Source organism: Anthonomus grandis, chromosome 6 (assembly GCF_022605725.1).
Source record: "Anthonomus grandis grandis chromosome 6, icAntGran1.3, whole genome shotgun sequence".
NCBI lineage: Eukaryota > Metazoa > Arthropoda > Insecta > Coleoptera > Curculionidae > Anthonomus > Anthonomus grandis.
The window spans coordinates 4,692,764-4,715,971 of NC_065551.1; the positions used below are offsets into that span (position 1 = coordinate 4,692,764).

General features: G+C 32.8%; 1 long non-coding RNA gene across 1 annotated transcript in view; it reads left to right on the top strand.

The window, feature by feature from the left end:
• The first annotated feature begins 312 nt into the window (after positions 1 to 312).
• LOC126738020 (uncharacterized) overlaps positions 313 to 23,208 on the top strand; it is a 39,313-nt gene continuing 16,417 nt past the window's right edge. Inside the window, exon 1 of the long non-coding RNA XR_007661188.1 lies at positions 313 to 719. This is a non-coding gene — a long non-coding RNA (uncharacterized LOC126738020). The remainder of the gene's footprint in view (positions 720 to 23,208) is intronic.

Consider the following 23,208-nt stretch of genomic DNA (forward strand, 5'->3'; position numbering starts at 1 on the left):
CGATTTATCTTTTTGGTTTTTCTTTGTTGCTTTTTATCATCATTTATGAAACACTTTTTTTTATTTTAATTTGATATTTATTTGACTTTGATAAACTGATTATAATTTTTTTATTATTGCATGTGTGCACTGATGCAGTTTCCAGCGAACCACTGTGTATATGTTAGTGATCCCTACACGCCACCCTCTTACCATATGTAGCAACAAATCTTCACCCTGTAAATCTGCCTTTGTCCCGGTCACGTAACCACCCCTCTACCTAGCCACCCTTTTTACAAACTTAATTACTTTCTATTGTTATAGACGAGGGGATCTAAAAATAAACATCTGTACCTAAACCAATTTTATTTTTGATCCGGTCGGTCACAAACTCTCATTTAATCGGAGAACTAAGTTGAGAGTTTGGATGGTTTATCATTTATGTGCAAAGATAAGTTAACTTGTTTTTTCTGATATACACAATTAGTGGGCGATCGATAACTCCCAGCTGTGGTCCCTCGGTGCTTATTATTAAGTTTAATTGAATTTAACTGGCTTTAATAAGTCAAATTAGTCGGGCGTTCTGAATGCGTATTAAAGCGTTTTAGTGTATCAGTATACTTTTGTGAAAAAAGTATGCTGCCTCAAGAAGAAGTATTGGTTAGTAGCGGTACATCAGATTTTTTAAATCTGTATGGAGATATACGGAATTTATATGAAGCGCAGTGGAGATATCGGATGTAAGTTTATATTTCATTTGTATATTTAGTAATCTTATTAAGTATTTCTGAAAGGACAAATGTTTGTAAAAAATTTAATGTACAGAAATAATAAATATTTTCTTTACTATTATAAATCATAACAAGAATAGCACGGTAATTTTTTCAGACATGCATAATTTTAGGTTTTTAATAAACCAAGATTTAGTAGTACAAAATTTTCAATCTATAAAAAGCCAGATTTTTGGAGCTGACAATTCGTCCCTATTAAGTCGAAGGGGCGTATCTCAATAAATACGAATTTTGAGATAAGCCTGTCAAACATACTATTTTTTATATATTTTGTTATGACATACTAGCATATCTCTTGGTTTGCACATAAACCAAATAGGTCTGGGCGTATTAATAAATCCTAATTATATAAAAATCCTATTAATAAATTTGAAGATTTTACGAACAGGCGTATTTAAATAATGTTAAGTTACACCCGATGACAATTACTTTACTGAACCATGCGTGATTTATATACAAGGTGTCTACTATAAAAACCGCCAAACTTTGAGAGGTGATTAAACAAATCATTTGTAACAAAAAAGTCCTATAAAATTTTTTCGAAAAGTTGTTAGTTCTTCTGGTATTAACCATTTTTTGATTTTATCAAATTTCTTTAGTTTTTTTTATATAAACAAGAATATCTCCGTTATTCTTACCACCACATAAAATTTAGATATACTATCTGAAAGAGAATTAAATTTGTTATAAGATGGGTATATTTAAGTTTTTGAAATGTGCAAAATTAGTGGTATCTTCTTCGTTTTCGTTTTTCTAAAATTTGGTAAAAAGGGACATGTGTTTTTTCAGGAAAAACTACTGAATTTATATTCTTTCCAATGATATACTTACTTTTGTGATAGCTATTTGTTTTCACAGCAATATCATAGGAAAAAGAAACAAAACCACAAAATGTTTCAATTTTATATTTCTTGATTGACCAAAATTAAAAAATCAAAATTTCATTAAATAAACCTAAAATTATAACAATTGTTCAAAATGTCCTCCCTTTTGTTCAAAACATTTGATGCATCTTCTTCTGACATTATCAACAACCCGTTCAAGTTCAAGGCGTTTTTGTCGCATTTCATTGCAAGACACACTAATTCGATTAATTAGTTCGTCTCGAGTATTACTATAAACATTAGATTTAAATGTGCCTCAGTCATAAAAGTCAAGGAGCGTAAGGTCAGGGCTTCTGGGCGGCCATCTTACCGGACCGTATCTTCCGATCCATTTCTCCCCAAAGCATTGATTCAAGGAATTTTGCACAATTCTGCCATTATGGGCTGGGCATCCGTCCATTTGAAACCAAAGTGCCTGTCTAGCGGCTAAGGGGATTTCTTCCAGAAAGTCAACAAGGTCATTATTTAATAAATTTGAAAACTCATTGGAATTGAGCCGATCAGGAAGTATTACAGACCCGAAAAGGCGATCTCTCATTAATCCTATCCATACGTTGACCCTTATCTCATGCTGAAAATGTGAAACAACAGTCGCATGAGGGTTTTCTGTATGCCATATATGGTTATTTCTTAAATTCATTATTCCGGCTCTTGTTAATGTTGCTTCATCTGTCCAAAATATTTGATCTGTTCCCCACTCTGGCGACTTATTTAAGTACCACCTACAGAATTGAAGCCTCACCTCACCATCCACTGGCAATAAATCCTGGAGTTTTTTCAAATGAAACGGATGCAATTTTTTTTTTTTAAGAACTCTATGTACAGTGGAATGGTGAATCGTTAATGCAGCACCAATGCGGCGAGTACTTCTAGATCTATCTTCTGTAACAGCTCTCATAATCGCAGGTTCTTGTCTCCAGCATTGACCATTTTGACCACCTTCTCTAATCCGCAAACCTCGAAAGGAACCAGTTTCCCCACAGCGTCTGAACACTTCTGCAAATGTACTTCTATGGGGTTGCCGTCTATTAGGAAAACGAAGCGCATACTCCCTTGCTGCCTCCCGCGGGTTTCCATTTGCGACACCGTAAATAATAAGATGTCCCGATATTCAATGTTTGTGAAACTAGGCATTATTTTTTTAAGCACGTTTAAATCAAATTACTTATTTAACTACTTTAAGTCCAAGTGAAAACTTAATGAGAGTTCTCGTCAAATTTTAAATATCTATGCTTTTGTTATGAAACTGGGTAATACATGGTTTGTGAATTTCCTTCTTTTGCAGATTCATTGCCATTTACAAAAGATGGAAAACCTGCCTTTTTTCTTAAAGAATGAATATCGCAATATGTTATTTCTTTACGGATTCTCTAATGGAAATTTGTGGACTTGTTGTGTTAGGGAAGATAGATCTACAAGTACTCAACGCATTGGTGCTCAAAAGATCAAGAAATATAAAATTTGAAAATTTTCAATTTTTGTGGGTTTCTTTCTTGTGCCCATGATATTGCTGTGAAAACAAATAGCTATCACAAAAGTAAGTATATCATTGGAAAGCATATTAAATGCAGTAGTTTTTGCTGAAAAAAAAACGTGTATTTACCAACTTTTAGAAAAACGACAACGAAGAAGATACCACTAATTTTGCCATTTCCCAAATGTTACATTTAACTTCTGATAACACCCGGTATAAAAAATTACTCAAAAACTTAAATATACCCATAGCAAATTTAATTCTCTTTCAGATGGTATATCTAAATTTTATTTGGTGGTAAGAATAACGGAGATATTCTTGTTTATATGAAAAAAAAAAACAAATAAATTTGATAATATCAAAAAATGTTAAATACCAGAAGAACTAACAACTTTTCGAAAAAATGTTATACGACTTTTTTGTTGCAAATGACTTGTATAACTTATATACTTCTTAAAGTTTGGCGGTTTTTATAGTAGATACCCTGTAATGACAATAATCTTTCCATCATCCAAAAAAGGATCAGTGCGGATTGTGTTTCACATATCGCAAAGTTGATCCTGCCAAAAAGCTGGAACTAGAAAAAAACTACCAGCAGCATGTACTTGGTACTTGAAAAAGAAAAAGTTCGCGAAAAAAAAACAACACGAAAAAAGTGATCCTAATCCTTTAGAAGTTTGCGCTGTGTTCGACCTTCAGCAAGTGATTTTTTTACCAATCACTAATGAGAGTAAGTTATTTTATGGACGGCGATTAGCAAATTATAACTTGACTGTATATAACATTAAGACTAAAGAGGGGCATTGTTTTTTGTGACATGAAGGTTTAAGTAAGCGAGGTTTTAATGAAATTGCCACTTGCTTATTTATATCCCAAAATTTTCTTGATGACAATGGCATTACAAATATTAACTTATTTTCAGCTGTAGTAGTCAAAATAAAAAATCAATGTGCTTGCATGTGGTAAGTTTGTCTAAAAATATAGACACTATTTCTATTTCTTTTTGAACCATATCATGGTCAAAATGAAGGTGATACTGCTCATAGTGCAATTGAAAATGCTGTTAAAAGATCGGGCGATTTATTTTTATCATCTCAGGTGGCTCCAATTATAAAACTTGCTAGAAGGAATAATCCATATGCTAACGTCCGATGATTTTATGAATTTTAAACATGTTTTAAATGATCCTAAGATCCTTTTGGTAAGAAAGGATCATGCACGGAACAATATTGACTGCAAAAATATACGTGAAGGAATGGTAAAAAAAGATAGCGCCGAAAATATTTATTATAAAAATAGCCACATGCAAGAAGATTATAAATATATTACTTTAAAACGAACCGCCTTTAAAATCTCGACTTTACCACCTATGTTAAATGATCCTGTTGGCCCAAAAATATCATCTGAAAAATATAAAGATTTGACGGCCTTATGTAGTGGCTCCACGCCAATAATAAAACTCAAAGAACCTACTGATTTTTTTTTAAATTTACCACATTAGCAACTTCTTACTATACCTAACGTTTTCTTTGGCTTAGGTCTGTTTTAATGTTTTATTATTATTCATTTACTTTTCTTTTTTTTTTAAGAATAAAGTTTAAGTCGTGTAGTGCAAAATGAGTTTAGTTAAAGTTATTAAAATTTTTTATGTAATACGTTTATTTTTTTCACGAAATATAAGTTTACTCAATTGTAAATGTCAACCTAATATGATTTGCATAAACAAACTTGAAATTAGTTTTTGTTTTTTAGTGTATTCAATTATCAAATATTTTGTTTCAATTTATTTATTTTTCCCTTTTGTTAAAAGTAAAGTTTAAGTTGTTTGAAGCAAATTATTTATATTTTTATAGGGCCCAAGTATGTATTTTCATTAAGACAAAAAATTTTAGCATACGACCAATAGGCGTATCTCTTTTAAGGGATGATTTCACCCTATCATATAAAGGTCTGTAACTTATATTATTATTTATTAATAATAAAAATTCTGTAAGCACATACTCTACTTTATATAGGGAGTATAAAATATTAATATGAGATATCTAGTGGTGAAATATTTCCGAAGACTTATGATGTTTACCGGTCGGACCGAAAATTTCAATCCGTTATTGCCACACGTGGTGGCGGAGTTCTCTGTGGAGTTTCTAAAAACATTGTGTCTGAAAAAATTAGTTTGTCTGATTTTTGCAACAGTATTGCGCCCTCTATCGATATTGTTGGCTGTAAATTTACTATTAGGTTACAGATATTTTACATGATTATTTTGTACATCCCACCATCTATCACATCTGTAATTTTCGAGCAATTTCTGGATCAGTTTACACTTTTAATATCAAAGCTAAACCATAATGTAATAATAGTGGGCGATTTTAACGTGTCTGATTTCTCTATTAACTCACCTACAGGTAATCATGTTAGTCAAAAGTCTATTGCTGTGAATAATTGTGCTAACACTTTTAATCTTGATCAGTGAAATCACATCCTAAACTTTAATAACAGACTATTGGATCTTGTTTTATCTAACTTCACCTTTACTGTTTCGCGTAGTGACGTGCTTTTTGTCTTGGAGGATTTGCATCACCCTGCACTGGAAATTGGTTTTACTGTCTCAGGCCAACGTGTCCATAATTTTCAGCTTAATAAAAACTTATCTCATTCTTTTAACTTTAGAAAGGCCAACTTCCATCTCCTTTATGACTCGATCCTTGAAGCTGACTGGTCTACTGTGTATTTATCCTCTAACGTTAATGATGCATGTGGAGCCCTATATGATATATTGAATGGCATATTTGCCGCACACATTCCTCTTAAGCAGCAACGTAAAAGAAGATTTCCAAATTATTATTATCGAGAATTGATTAAGAACATTAATAGGAAAGAAAAGGCTTTCAAGGACTTTAAAATGTACAATTCTCCATTTTTTCAAAATAAATTCCATTCTCTTAGACGCCTTATCAAACTACAAATACGCAATGAATATAAGTTGTATATATCAAACACCGAAAGGAATATTTCTTTGGACCCATCTAGCTTTTGGAAGTTTATTGGTTCTAAGAAGGCTGGCACCAGGATTCCTGGTATGATGAGGCTACCCGATGACGTGGTAATTAAAGACCCACAAGACATAGTTAATGCTTTTGCACTGTTCTTTGGTGAGGCATTTATACAATCAAATTTCATTAACCATTCATCGATGTCTGATAATGTGCCCCACTTTGACATTTCCTCATTTCCAACGTTGATGCTTCCCAGATTATTTTGGCTAGTAAAAAACTCAAAAATAAGTTAACATCTAGTGTAGACGGTGTACCTAGCTTGTTGGTTAAAGATTGCATTGGTGTCCTGGCTGATCCGCTGACCTACATTTTAAAATAATACAATCAACAGAACAAATTCCTGAAATTTGGAAGACTGTTAAAATAATACCTATTTTAAAAGCTGGGGACTCTGATCAAATCGTAAACTACATGCCAATCTCATTACTCTGTAACTTCTCAAAAATGTTCGAAATTATCCTAAATCGGTCGATATTTAGTCACACAAAAGAGCTCATCTCTGTAGACCAGCATGGATTTTTTAGAGGGCGATCTTGTGTTACTAACTTATCCTGTCTGTCTAACCACATCTGTGAATCACTTGACGTTAATACTCAAGTCGATGTTATTTATACCGACTTCAAAAAAGCCTTTGATCGGATAGATCACTATATTTTGCTGCATAAATTAACTCAGTATGGTTTTTCAGGGAGATTATTTCATTTATTTCATTCCTACTTGATTGATAGATCTCAATATGTTGAATATGGGGGCTTTAAATCAAAACTTTTTAACGTAACGTCGAGTGTGCCATAGGGCTCGAACCTGGGTCCGCTCCTGTTTAGATTTTTTTTTTTAAATGACTTGATTGAGGCACTCACTTGTCATAGGCTGGCTTTTGCCGATGATTTGAAGCTATATTTAAATGTATATGGTTTGGAGGATTGTGTTTTTCGTCAGAACTGTCTAAATACATTGGAGGTATGATGCGCTGTTAACAGGTTAGGCTTGAATGCGTCTAAATGTAGTGTGGTCAGTTACTCTAGATCAAAAACACCCTTAAATTTTAATTACTTTATTAATGATACTATTTTGAGTAGATTAGAGCAAATTACTGATCTTGGTATCACCTTTGACTCTGAATTTACATTCGTTCCACACTTCAACAACATAGTCAAGTCAGCCCTGAGAAGGCTTGGGTTCATAGTTAGAAGTTCTCAGAGTTTTACTTTGGAATCTACATTAAGACTGCTTTTCTGTTGCTTTGTGAGATCAAAACTGGAGTTTGGCTGCACTATATAGAACCCGCTCTATCAGAATCATGTTGGTCTCCTTGAATCTGTTCAGCGTAGATTTGCTTGCAAGTTTTTGGCCTTCAGGCAGGATGGCATATATCCGGTAGAGGGTTTGATCATCGGCAACTATTGGAACGCTTCAATCTACATCCATTACATCTCAGAAGAATAATCTTCTCTGTAAAATTCCTGCATGGATTACTGAATGGATTCATTGATAGTCCTGTACTTCTTTCTGGTGTACGTTTCATGGTGCCTAGGCTTAATGCTAGACATCCTCTAACATTCTTTCTGCCTCATACTAACATCCTGTTGAAATCGCCACTATATACAATATGCGCTATATTTAATCGGATCTGTCACATGCGCGATATAAATTTCTCTCCGGTTCATGTAATTGTCGATATCTTGGTGGATCATTACTTTTGGGATTAAGACCCATGTGTTTAAGTTATAGTTAGTAGGTATATTGCAGTTAATTTAATTTAATTTTGTTGAATATGTGATTATCTTGTTAAACTTTTATAATTGGGTTTTTATATCATATTAATAGTTATATGTTCTAATTTTTTGGACAACTTTTGAGATTGTGACTTTACTTTACTTTTTTTCTTTTCTTTTCATTCTTTTAGGTTTGTTTGTGTGTGTTTTTTTTTAACTATATTTTTCATTGTTTTGCAACTGTTTCCTGTTATTGGGCAAGTTACCGGTTGGAAATAAAGGCTTATTATTAATACACATCTTTAATTTTTACCACAACAATTTTAAAACTTATATTTTTTTTAAAACTCACTTAGCTCACAACTAAGTATTTTGAGATACGCCTATGTGACTTGATAGGGACGAATTTAAATATTACTATTGTTATGGTTTGTTGTCCTGCGTTTATTTATCCTCTAACCCATATTATAATTTGTTATCTGGAGAAAAGCTATTTTCCCGAAAAGTGTTAGTTATCTCGTTATCTCCGGAGTACATCATTGTTATGCAGATTATATCCAAATTTATTTTTCATAATACCTTAATATTAATATAGATCTTAATATTATCTTTATTAGACTCAAAATCTACCTTTAAATTAATCCAGCGAAAACAAAAGATATTCTTTTTTGTATTGACGCCCACCGAACTTAAAACCCTTGTCTTAATTACTTTTAAAGGATGCGGGCTAGTTCAATATGTTTAATTGACTAGTGCATCTTATTTGTTTTTTTTTATAAATTATTTACTTATATGCACATAGAAGGATTAGATTCTGAACCGATGTGCATAACCTAAGTATTAATAAAAAACTTGCTTACTATTCCGGTGCACAGTAATTTTCATACCTAATTGCACATTACAATAATAAGTTTAAAATAAATGATTTTACGTTGACAGAAAAAACTTTTAAAATTTAGCTGTTCCTCCTTGGGTAATTGTAATTATGTGTATTAGTAAATTAATTTATTTTTTTGGTTTTTTTCACTATACTTGTGAATTAAATAAGTATACTATAATAGTATATAGTATATGTTAAAGTATTTATGATACATATGTAATTAAGTTTTCATTTTTGTTCTTGAAAGGCTTTAAATGTTTTTATAATTTGTTATACAATAATCTCCCTTACCATTCCCGCTCCTTATATTTTCTTTCACATCCTGATTTTCTTACCGTTTCCCGTTGGGTAAGTTCTTTTTTTTTCAATAAAATAATTAAGTATTATTATGAAAATGTAAATACGTTAATTATTCTCCTAGTTTTTGTACAATTTTATTAGTATTCTGTAGTTAAAGTTGATTCGTAGGGTTTCTTTAGGGTTCTTACTTACGTTTGATTTATTATTTTTATCTATAGTGTTTAGTTTTTAAGTAGTTCATCTTGTTCGAGAGCCCCATTTTGGCCCCAATTTAGGTTATTTAGGTTATATTATTGTAAATCCCTGTAGTTCTAATTTTCTAGAATTTGTATACTTGCTTGCTTTGACTATCAGTATTCTCCTAAAATTATTGGTCTCTTTGGGCAAAAACAATGAAGATAATTCTAAATATTTCGAAATTGTTCCATCGGGTTTTAAAAAGGACGCGCTTCGTGACAATTCATTCAGTTTGAATTGTTTAGTCAATTTTTACCTTGGAAACAATTAAACGACAGTCAAGGCGAGTTAGGTTAGTGTTTTTGACGTTGACAATAAAAGTATGTTCCCGAATTTCGTTACAATATAATAAAATCTTTAAATTATTATTATTATTTTATATGGTCTCAATAAAATTGAGCGATCCTTGTGCAAGGCCTATCCCTTAAAATATTATAGTCTGTTGTACTGTTAGCTTTTTATTAATTACAAATTCTTTTTTCTTGTTAGATAATGAAGGACTCAAAGTAATAATGAATATTTTATGAACGTCATACTTTGGTATGTCAACTGGCTATCGTATTAGTCTAAGATCCCACCATATTACGACCTTTACCCATAACGTTACGGGATGAAACGTATATTTTCATAAAATGTAGTATATTTTAAAATGTATTCCGTAAAGGTTGCCTGAGAAATCTTGTGCAAAATATTAATTATTAATGATTAAAAATTATTATTTTTTAAACATTGCACTCATTCTGTTACGCATTAAATTGTGTACTAATCTAAAGTACGTAACTTGTGAAATATGCATCCACTGGGTTGCCTTCTTTTTTCTTGTGCAGTTACTACGCAGCCAGGTGCGCGAGTAATTTGCACCTATCGAGTTACGCAATAAAACATTACATTAAATTAAAGTTAATTTTATTGCAAACAATATGGCATAGGGTTGCTTGCGAAAAACCTCTGCATAATCCCGGTTGCCGATTTTTAAAAGTTCCAATTCTCGCGCGGCTTAATGCGAGCGACAAATATAATCAGGGTGATTGATGGTTGATGGTACCTTAGACGTTTACGGGGAACTGAAAATTTTTTTTTTAAAATTTGGTAACATGTGTTTTAGCTGATGATCTAACGATTAAAAATATTTTTAGCGTTGCAGCGTTGCCGCTTATACCAAAAAGTAGTAGCAACTTTGTTATTTTAAATGGAATACCCTGTATATTTTTTTAATTTTCCGATCCGCTATCACTTTATGATTGGTTCTGTATAAGGTGTTCCTATACCTATCTTTAGTGGTTTTCGAGAAATTAATTATTTTCTTTATTTTTTGACGAAAACATAGATTCAAAATCCGATTCATCGAAAAAAAATTGTTCATCTTCAATTTCAATTGATTCGTTATTCGTTTTTAGCACGTTTTTTTTTTTCAAAATGAGGTTAATTCACTATGATGATGCTCCTACTACTAGCATGTACACTCGATAAACTAGTGGAATACAGCTGTTATGCTGTGTCTTTGTCTATCGCATTGGATATTATTCTCGGACCTCTCTACCGCTCGCATCGAGCCGCGCGAAAATTTTAACTTTTAAAAATCGGCAACCGGGATTATGCACAGGTTTTTCGCAAGCAACCCTATGCCATATTGTTTGTAGTGTTTGAGTGCAATGTTTAAAAAAAAAATAATTTTTAATCATTAATAATTAATATTTCGCTTAAGATTTCTCAGGCAACCTTTGCGGAATACATTTTAAGATATACTACATTTTATGAAAACATACGTTTCATCCCGTAACGTTATGGGTGAAGGTCGTAGTATGGTGGGATCCTCTACTATATAGTGTTATATATTATTTTAAAGGATATACAATCTACCACCCAACGGTGTATAAAAAATGTAAGTTTATAGACTTATAAACAGTAAGGGTTTAAAAGGGTGTTTAAAAAATAAACAATTTAATCAGTTCACAGAATTTATTTTATAAAGTTCCCAAAATGTACTCCGTTATTCGCGAAACAATAATAAAGTCTGTTTTGAAAATCCTCACGAACATTGGCAAGTGTTTGTACGCTAATATCTCTACATTCGCGAGTAGTTTGATCATCTTTAAATCATTAACATTTTCACGTAGGGTTTTATAAACTTTGCTCTTTAAACACCCCCAAAGGAAAAAATCTTATGGTGTTAAGTCTGGCGACCGGGCGGGCGGTTCAATTGCACCATGTCAAACAAATTGTTATTTAAAAAGTAGGATAACGGAACACAAAAGAAGCGTTCAACCTGAAATACTATTAGGGTCAAAAAATAAAACAGCTCTGGCAGAACATGCCGACGCAAACATACACCAATTTAATTTTGTCGTAGGTATTCTTGACTAATAGTGACTTTCATATAAGTATAAACTTCTGGTCTTCGAAATTCATACTTTTCACAATGTGCTTCTAGAAATCGTGCTCAGGAGTTGGATTAGTTCTTCAGGTTTAATGTTGGTTAAACTCTAGTTACATGTAATGCTACTGACTGGTACTGCCTGGATTGATAGTTCATTATTACCTACAACGACATTCATGCGTTATCATATTCATGCGTTCTATTTAGTAGTTCTCGTTTTCTTTATTCCAAGCGTTTTACAGATGTTCTGGAACAAGTTCGATTCAAAATTTCGCTTTTCTCTAAACGAAGCTCCAAAGATACACGAAGTTGGCAAATCCACCAAGCATACAATGCATTTCCTGTACCAGCCCCTTACGCCTGCCTTGCTATTAACCCAGCAAAATACAGGGTGTTTCAAAATTCACTACATATATTTTAAGGGCGTATTCCTGAGGTCAAAATAAGCCTTTTTTTTCCTATAAACATGGGTCCTAAAATGCACCCCCTTCAAGCTACAGCCATCGCGTAAATTATAATAAGTGTAAAAAAAAACAATTTTTTAAAACTGTGTCTACAGTTTTGCATCAAATTTAACGAAATTTGGAATACCCCCGTTATTTTAGGCGGTCTATTTACTCTTTATCTTAGAAAAGGCGTAAAACTAATTTTAAGGGGTAAACTGAGGGTGCACACTTTTAACGGCCAAAATTTTAGGGGTACATATTTTTTTTTTAATTAAGCTACACCAAAAAATAGACCATATAAAAATTTAAATTTTTGGTCTCTTGCATTTTTTCATACGACTATTAGTTTTTGAGAAAATCGCCGGTGAATAAAAGGATAGCAATATCGTAAATTAAAAATCAAAGCAAAAATTTAGGAAGTAGGCTGTGTTTCGCAATTGTTGACATTTTTATTTTTGAGGTTTTAGTAGTAGGCTGTGATTATTTGTTTTACACATTTTTTAACTTGCTTGACATTTGGTGTAAAATAAATTTACTGTCATTGTTGACTTTGTTTAATTCCAGTAGTTTACTTCCCGTTTTAGATTTAAAGTGTAGTTTTTATTCCCATGTTTTATTTCTAAACGCTAACATTGCTAAAATGGAAAATGAACGTTATTCATTCGAACATCTGGCAGACATCCATTTTGTTTATGGTCTTGCTGATGGTAACGCGTATGAAGCTCAAAGATTGTATCAGTTAAGGTTTCCTAATCGGCGACTCCCGAATGTACGAATATTTTCAGAGTCACATCGGCATCTTAGGGAATACGGTAGTTTTCGGACCCCCAGGAACAATGCAGGCAGACCGCAACAAGCACGAAACCCAGTGACAGAGGAGCAAATTTTGAATGCCATCGACGACGATCCTGGCCTAAGCACCTGAAAAATAGCTCGGAATTTGGATGTTTCTCATGCAACTGTCTGGCGGGTTTTGCACGAAAATAGCTTGTATCCATACCATATTCAAAGAGTTCAAGCTTTGCTACCTCAAGATTTCCCAAGGCGCTTACAGTTTGCAAGGTGGTTACTTCAGAGATGCGCGAGAGATAATAATTTTTGATCAAGTATTCTATTCACAGACGAAGCTCATTTTTCGCGGGAAGGGGTAGTGCATTTTCACAACGTGCATGTTTGGGCAGCAGAGAATCTGCACGAAATTAGGCAATCTCACCACCAGGAGCACTTTAGCCTTAATGTATGGGCAGGTTTAGTGGGAGATGAGTTAATTGGTCCTTTCTTTTTTCCTAGAATTTTAGTTGGCGACACTTATTTAGACTTTCTACAGCACCATTTAAATGGTTTACTAGACAATGTACCTTTAAATGTGCGAGCGAACATGTGGCATGGATTTTCTCTAGCAACTCCGAAATCTGACATTTAGATATAATGATTTGGTTTTCTGTAGCAAGAGTCCATATTCCAAAACTAGGGCAGACCCATTGTGTCCAGTGTGACTTGGCATTGGAGAATACGTGGCAACTTCTTCCCAACTCGGCATCTTCCCTTCCTTACCATTATTACACACTAATAGCACAGTCTAACAGTTCTAGAGTATAGAAATCTATATACTTTGCTAATAGTCCGATTTGTTTCAGTTCACAATTATTTATTTTGCACCAATGTCCAGTTGTCTGACTTCCAATTCACAATATAACGTTTTTACCGTTCGCTTTTGGGTGAATTAAAACACTCGATATACAAAAAGTTAACGATTTATTACACATGATCACACTACAATTTACATACATTGGCCCGCAAAATTAACCCAACAACGAAAATTTGGTTCAAATTCAATCCTTAACTTTTTTAGTATTGCGTCGATTTTTGTAATATTTTGCCGAATTTTAGCCCGTTTTATTGTCATAATTTTTTCATATCGAAGCTACAAAAATTTCCAACGGATTTGTTATTATACAGGAGTTAAATAACTTTTAAACACCCTGTGGAAAAAATTCACAACCAAATAATGATTCTTTTTATTGCATTTTCAAACCCCATCTTTTCTTAACAACCTGTTTTATTATTCATTCCGATATCTGTATTCTTAAAGAAAAAACACTGGCTTAAAGAAAACAATTTAAGAATGCTTTATTAGCAACAATTTTTTTTTAAATATGGATAGCAGCGGTATTAAGATTTTTTTTCTAAAATCGGGTATTTCTCCCACGAGCTTAAATAACAACTCTCATTCGTTCGGGCATAGATTTAAGATAGATCAAGAAGCAATCGCATCTTGGCTTATTTGTTGCCACTCGATCGTCAGTGCAACTTCTAACAACCAAAGTTTGAAACTCACCATAGTTCGGCCTCTCTTCTCCCCAGTATATTCCACAAGTGCCCAATAGGGTTGAGGTCTGGACTTCTTGGCGGCCAGTCCAATACATCAACGTCAACGTCGGTTAAATATTGCTTTGTTATTTGTGAAATGTGCAGTCAAGCATTGTGGTGCATCATGATAAAATGTTCTCCTATAAATGGCTTATAGATTATCAGATGAAACCAAGGTACCGTGAACATCTGCCAGTCTTCTTACCAAAGCTGAAGCAGAGGCTGTTCGATCTCGAAGAACTTGAAGACGAAAAATCGATCCTCAACTGCGTTTGTGGCTCTTCGTCTTCCCTGTCCAGGTTAACTTGAATAAGAACCAGTTTGTCTGAACCTTTGTATCGCATCGGATACCGTACTGCATCGATGGCCAGGCCTTTCTGCAATATACCTAATGGCTTGTGCTACTTCTTCTGAGCTCATTGTTTTTAAACGTATCGCTTATGCAACTGCTCTGAAATATACTTGAAAAACGCTTCAAAAATGTACAGCAAAATTAAATCTGTAATTCCTTGACCACAATCTTTTTGAGTTAAATTCTACTTTTTATTAACCCCTGTATAATAACAAATCAGTAGGAAATTTTTGAAGCATCGATATGAAAAAAATATGACAATAAAACGGCCTAAAACTCGGCAAAAAATTTTCAAAATCGATGCAATATTGAAAAAGTTATCGGATTCAATTTGAACCAAATTTTCGTTGTCCGGTTAATTTTGCGGGCCAGTGTATATAAGAAATATTTATTTGTACGGGATTTATTTCCCACTATTTATTTGAACTTAAAAGTCGCGCCAATATTCCAACCTGCCCTAGCGACGAGGGATTTTTATATACTCCCTAGACAACGTTCCGGAAGATTCGCTAAACTTCCATGTGTCTCCAGAGATGTCGCACATAGCTAGTATATTCGCAATGGTTAAGATCGTTACTTTGATATTAACATTAATATTTGAAATGTACTTTTAGTAGCTTTGTTCGCGGGTCCAATTTTGAACCGGTACTATTCGTATGCGCAATATAAACACGAGCGTTCGCGGTAACTGGGTAACTCTAAATTTTTAGTAACAGTTCAGCGTTCGCGGATAACATCGGATTTCGGATTGGTTAGTTATCGATTCAGAATCAGTTCTCATAGTCCCCGGCTACGCACGGAGCTATTAACATCTGTGATCCCCGGATTTTTACGCGCAATATGCAACATTATTATCAGCTGTTTGTATAAATCTAGCCTACCAACCTGATACTAAACTGTTTTTCTTGATTCTTACTTCTTAGTTTAATTCATTTTGATTTTGAAATATAAAAAAGAAAAATAGGTGATAAATCGTAGTAATAGAATTAATAAGTTCATTTACTTTTTTAACAATGACTTTATAATTATCTGCTAAATTATTTTAAGATAGATAGTTTTTCTCCATCCATTATGTCCGACCACTTATCCTCTAGCGATGAGGATATGGAAGAGTTGGTAGAACTTATATATGTTCCTAAAAGCAATGCATGCAAAAACAAGCAATATTTGGAGGAAGTTGTACCACAGTTTAGTGATGTCCAATATATAGAGCATTTTTGTCTAACCCGTGAAATGTCAGAAGAATTAGCAAATCGATTTGCTAATTCTGAATACTACAAATGGCAACAACGAGATTCAGAAAAAGTAACCCCACTTAAATTTATTATTGTTTTTTTGTGGTTTGTTGCTAATGAGGCAACATCATTTCGAGACGTTTCAGACAGATTTAACATCACTAAGAGCACCCTATTCAAAATTGTTAAAAGAGTTACATATTTCTTAAGCAATTTATCTCCGGAAGTAATCGAATCGCCAAGATTTGGAAAAAGAAGAGATTGAGACACATTTTCAGGACAACAATTTCCCTGGTGTCATTGGTATAATTGATGGCACTCACATAAAAATTGATAAGCCTGTAGATGATCCTGACTTTTATCTAAACAGAAAATATTTTTTTTAGTTCAGGTAATAAGTACGACTAATTTATATACGAAGGTTTTTGAAACAAATAACAAAAAATTAAAATATATAGGGAATATATATTTTAATTTTTTGTTATATATGTTTTTGGTACCTAAGAAATTTAAATGAATCTATAAAACAGAACATACAATCCTTATGCTTCAGGCTCAAGTTGTGTGTGATCACAGGAGAAGAATTCGTGACATCTTTGTTGGGTATCCTGGGTCTGTCCACGACAGTCGAGTTTTGAAAAATTTCCCTCTATTTGCAACCCTGCCAGAAAAATGTGGAGAATTATACCTTCTTGGTGACAGTGGTTACCCTTGCCTAAGAAATTTGTTGACATCGTTCAGAGACAATGGACATTTAGGCAGACGCCAGAGAAATTACAATTATGTACTTTCAACCAATAGATACATAATTGAACATTGCTTCGGCATTATGAAGCAAAAGTTTCGTCAACTACCATATTAAGTTAAAAAACATTGAGTTGATTGTTCATTTTGTCAGGGCATGTGCTGTTCTGCATAATATATCACTGGATGTTGAATTGCATGTAGGTCAAGAAGCAGTAAATCCTCCACCTCAAAATAATATAGTTTTAGATGAAGATGGTCGACTTAATAGGGATGACAGAAATGGTGTAGCCATTCGAAACGAGGTTATGAATAACTTACCTTTGTAATTTAATAAAGTCTGAACTGAAAATCTGTATTTTTCACTTTACTGTGTCACCAAAATATTATTAATAGTTAAGAATTAATTAATAAATAAACTTTTTTATAAAAAAGTGTTTTTATTTTTTGTTATATTTCAATTTATTAAAAAATAATAGCACTGAAAAAACAAGAAAAAAAAATTTTTTAAAAATAATATAATATATCAAAGTTAGAAATTCTAACCAAAAATAAATTAAAATTCTCAGTGAAATAAACTTAACAGTCATGCTTACCTATCTAAATATTTAATACAACACCACACAAATTTAGTAGCTGTTCTAATATGGCATGTATTCAAATATGTACAAAAGAAAATAAATATATAATTCCAATCGGATGGAATGTCCACAGTATCACAAAGCAGTTAAAGTAATATAACAATTGTTCTCTAAAAATGTTTCTTGTAAAACATTATTCTTCTCTAATAAATCGTTTCTCCTTATTTTCACTAAAAGTTTTTTTTGAGCTACCGTATCAGATGATAACAATAAGATGGGGTTAATATTTAACTATGCATTACATCTGTATATTCAAATACCTTTCTTCCCCTTCCAGTTAGTTTTGAATTATCTAAGTATTTTTTGTAATTTCTTTCCAAAACCTTCCATCTATTTTCGCAATTCCTTGCTGATATTTTTGTTTTGGTAAGAATTGCCATTTCGTTTGCAATGAGCTTGGAAACGACAATTCGATTATTTTTTAGTAAAAATAAGCAGGCTGAAACTTAAATTTAGCAATTTATTTCAGTTCTCTAGGATTTATAGTTACTTCACAATTAATTTTCAAAGTTTGAATAAATAGGCCATGTTAATAATTAGGCCATAATTTTTTCCTTGTACCAGCGCGGCCGGGATATTACGTCACAGGCGCCCAAGTGGACGCGACGAACGCGACGACGACGTATTATTATGCATGTTTTTGCTGTTGTTTGTGTTTTTCAATATGTCTGCTCCACATACCCGCTATAAATATTGTATTGTGCCAAGGTGTAGAAATACGACACAAACTACTCCAAATAAAGTATTTATTAGTGTACCCAGAGGAGAGAAAATACGGAAACAGTGGTGTAATGCAATGAAGAGAGACAATAAAATAAACAAAGTTCTTTCGAGTACTTGTAATCGGTTTTGCTGTGAGGATCATTTTGAGGTAAGTTAATTTTAAATTATTTAAGATAGCTATGACGGCAATCTTTTTACTACTACATACTAGTAAACTTACAACTTATAGGGTCTGCGATTACTAAATTACAATGTCTTGTCATAATAGGTATAGGATCGATTCAATAGCATTAACCAATAGAAAATTACCCAATTTTTGATACTTTCACGGTTACTGCAGTAAATTAAAAAAGTAAAACAACAGAAGTTAAGTTTTGTGTCTTCTTAATATACAGGGTGAGTCAAATTTTTGTAGCAGGAACTTTAACGAAATGTAGAACTTTTAAAAATATTTTAATAAGTTCATATGTACATATGTTCTATGTCGAAATACGCCTTAGTCAAGGAAAATGGTTGGACCGGTATTAGCCTATATTTACAACGTTAACGAAGTGAGCCGAATTTTTCTCGCATTATGGTGACATGCTTACTTGTTTTTGAGTGTATTTTAAGAGATTCTTGGTTTTTTTTTAAGTAAAATTTTTGGTTAAATCTATACTTTTTGGATATTACATCAAAGTCGGATGTTCAGTGTTTTGATTTAAATTTCGTAGGAAAAATAATTACTAGATGACATTTTTGCAGATTTGGTGGCAAACAGCTCGTTTCAGGTGCGTGATTACAGGTCCACCCCTCATTTTCCTTGTCTAAGAAAAATGCGTAGTTTTTGAAAAACAGGGTGTCAAAGTAAAAGTTTATTTTTAATTATTTTTGAATAGAATTTATAGTTTTAAAATATTTACGTTTAAAAAAAATTACAATTTACCTTTCGCACCCCGTATTTAGTAAACCAATCGTTTTTTGACCTATGATTATTATTTTTTTTACAGATTTTTTAAAATGCAAGAAAAGAATCATGCTTACTGTTAAAAGAGATCTATAAACAGAATTTCTTTTTTTTTCTTTTTTAATTGATTTCCGCTAAAGGAAAATTAACCCTAATAGTGTTTTATTTTTATTTCAGCTTGAAACTGATATGGAAAACTTTATGGAGTGGAAGATGATGGGTGGACGCATAAGGCTCAAAGAGGGAGTATTACCTCATATATTTAAATGTCAGCAGTCAAGTTCGGAGTCCGTTAAACCTGAACGACGTGTTGCAGCGAAAAGGCGTCGTGTTGAAATACTACAAAATATAGAATCATCAAATATCACACACACCCCAATATCAGTGGAGCGGGTTGATTGTAGTGGGGGTAGTAGTACTATTGATGACAAGCCACGTGAGTTCTCAAATGACGAACCTACTCTTATTCCTGGCAATGATCATGCGAAACATAAAAAGATCCAAGTGAGAAGAAAGGATTTCTCTCGATCTAAACAAGTTCAAACTGATATTACCATAAAGACATTAAATGTTCATGTTCGCCAATAAAAAGAGCAGTATTACATGTAAGTACTTCTCCTATCAAATTTAAAGAGGCGCTTAATTTGGAAGATCTTGTATCGAGCTGCTCTTTCGATTCGAATTCTACTGATTAAAAATGTAGTTCTTCTGACACAAATTTGGACCATGATGATGGGTAGAAAGCACTTATGTTAAAGGGGACCTTAATGTCAATAGGCAGAGCTCCGAAACTATTATTAGGTATCCCAAAAGAATCATATTTTTGTTTGAAAGTTTTCCAGTTCCACATACGGATATTCTTATTACACTTAAAAAAATTCGACTAAATGAACCGTATACAATATTAGCTATGCAATTTGGAAGATCATCAGTAAATATAAGCCAAATCTTTCGGCGCACTGTTCCTTTATTATCAAAGTACTTTAAAGAATTAATTATATGGCCACCTTCTAGCAAAGTAGCTGAACGTTTGCCAATAGCATTTAGAGCCAGATATTCAAAAGTTCAGTCCATCATAGATTGCTTTGAAGTTAGAATTCAAAAGCCTAGTAACCCTTTACACCAATCATTAACATGGTCTGAATATAAGAGTTGCAATATTGCAAAATATATGATTTCATGCACACCCGATGGTATTGTAAATTTTATTTCATGTGGATTTGGAGGAAGAACATCAGATACTACAATTTTCGAGAACTGCTGGGTATGTAAGCAATTTGTCTCCTGGAATGGAAGTTATGGCTGATAGGGGCTTTCAAAATGTGTCACACATCTTACATCAATATGGGTGTTTACTTGTCAGACCCCCTAGTGTGAGTGCAAACACTATTAGTAGCAGAAAAGAAGTGATTGAATCCAAAAGAATAGCGTCTCTTAGAATTCATATTGAAAGAGTAATAGAAAGACTTCGAGAGTTTAACATGACCTTACCACATGCATGTGTAGACCTTAGACATTTATCAATATTTGATGAAGTAGTTATAATAGTGTGCGGCTTAATAAATCTGCAAAATAAAGTAATAAAATTTTAAAATATGTATTTAGACATACCAGAAATGGAAATATAAACATTTTGTATGTTTAGCTTTCGTTTTCTTTTCAAAATATTGAATTAAATAAAACGATATTTAATTGGTTATTACAGAAAATTCCGTATTATATATAAATAAAACTGTTACAAACCTTATACTTTTCATATAATATAATGGCCATTACCTATCTATGTAGTTAAACACATATTTTTGGATAAATAGCGTTGGTCCAAAACTGAAAACACTTATCAAATAAATCTTTACAATAATTTTGGTCATAGTCCACATATATAATATGAAAAGATTTAGAAGCCTCAAAGTTAGGATGAGCAATGCAAAATATGCTCTTTTTTTTGTTTGAGAAGTGCATCTGCATTTCTATTTGTGCCATGTATCTGCTTGCGGGTTTCTGATCTATGGTAAAATACGTTTTAAATGAATTATTTAGGGGACATTTTATTTCCACAGAATAGTCTTCGCTTAAGCCATCTGGAGATGCCGCAAATATCGGCAAATCCTTTCTTAATAGAAGTCCACAACTCTTAAATTTAATTTTTGTTTGCCTTCGAAGCTCGTCCAAGACAAGATGCTCCAATTTCCTTCCTCTTTGCATGGCCGGAGTATCTACTAGACTATTCGCACCAAGAATACTTTCAACCAGTGATCCATCTAAAGTATTGCAATGGCTCACTTGATACGCTTTAGAGGCAGTGACACGACCATACCGCATTTAATGCCATAATGGGCAAGCAGCTTATTCTTTAGTGAGTTTGTATACTTCATCACATACATCACTGTTCATTTTATCTGAAGAAAATCTTATAAAAAGATTAACATCAGACGCACATGCTCCAGCGCCTTTAAAGGCATGAAATAATCTTTGAATGGTAAGTTGAACAGCAATGGATGGGTCGTAAAAGTAGCTACTTAATTGAATTTCCAGAGATCTTTGTTTTGATTCTTCTATCACTGCCTTTAAAAAACTTCCATCGGTCACTTCACCAGATGTTGACCCTTTTCCGATATCTTTAATTTTTAAAAACTTAATAGATGTATGTTAAGTTTTCATTTAATTTTCATTTAGTTTATTTAGTTCATATTAATTCATGTTCTTTTATCACTCGGTATTTTTCTTTAGTTAAATTTAATGCCTTTGGTTGACTCACCTTGTTAAGGAAGTATTTCATTTGTTTAAATAATTTATTTTTTTTTCTTGAATTTCAACTCCTCGTTTTGAGGCCTTAAACAGTGCGCGATTCATTCGAGCTCTAATCGTCAAACAGTTTAGAGTCGCGACTCAACACCGAAAAATCGCTAGAGTGAAAGTGAAGATAATTCGTAAATCTCGGCCACCGATAATAAAAGGTAAGGTCTCACAACAGCGTTTTCCAAGTTTTTAGTTAATCTCATCAAGTGTTTACAGTCCACTAAATTACTTTTTTTTTCCCTTTTTTTTTCATCGTGAGTTAACTAACTTTTTAATTTTATTTTTTATTTGAACTCAGCGCAATTAATCAACATTATTTTTGGTCACTTCGAACCGCATTTTTTGCTATTCACACTTTGGCCTTTTGAAAATTAACTTATAATTTTATAGAATAAACCGCCCAGTTAATTCAATCATATAGGCTTAAAAAGTACAATTTATTAGTTGATCAATTTTCTTCTCTTTTTCAATTTCAAAAATACATTGCATTATTCATTTCATCTTTAGTTGGTTTGCAGATAGTTTAAATATCGATCGCAAACATTTCATCGCATTTTCTTAACAAGAATGTATGAATTATCGTTTAAATCAGCACAGGTCGTTTTTCAAGTTGAATTCTTTTGCAGGATTATATCTAAAAGTAAACAGTGCACATATTTTTTTCCAACAGGTTTCATTTTTATATTGGTTTTAACAGGGTGTCACAAGTACATTTATTGGAGTTTTTTAATTGTTGCTTGTATTGTATACGCAACATCATTCTCGTTTTCTTATAGTCGGTCTAAAGTCGGTCTTGAGACTCCGTTTCTTGCCTTGAAATTTTCTTCTGAATTCATTTAATTTCTTCTGTTTTCTTCGTTTTTTTTTTTGGATATAGTAGGATGTCCGATAAACTGAAAAGAGCCAAAGTTCTTAGACAAACTGAATTTAATCGTCTATCGGATATTCTTAATATATCGAGAAGTGCTAAAGAAGACACTTCCCAACACATAATCTTTAAATTGAGTTATGATATTTTGGAATCAATTAGAACTGAGTTTTTCAAGCAGCATAACGTTGTCATTAGTTGCATTCTAGATGATGAGGATCAATTCACCGAACAAGACGCGGTACGAAGCTCATTTGAAAAAGATTTTTGGTATATTAAATCGATTTATTTTGAGCTGTTTGAAGAATCGTTGACTACAAATATTTCGTCTTCATCGTCTAGTAATCAGTCCCATGTAACACTGCCAAAATTAGAGATTCCATCCTTTTCT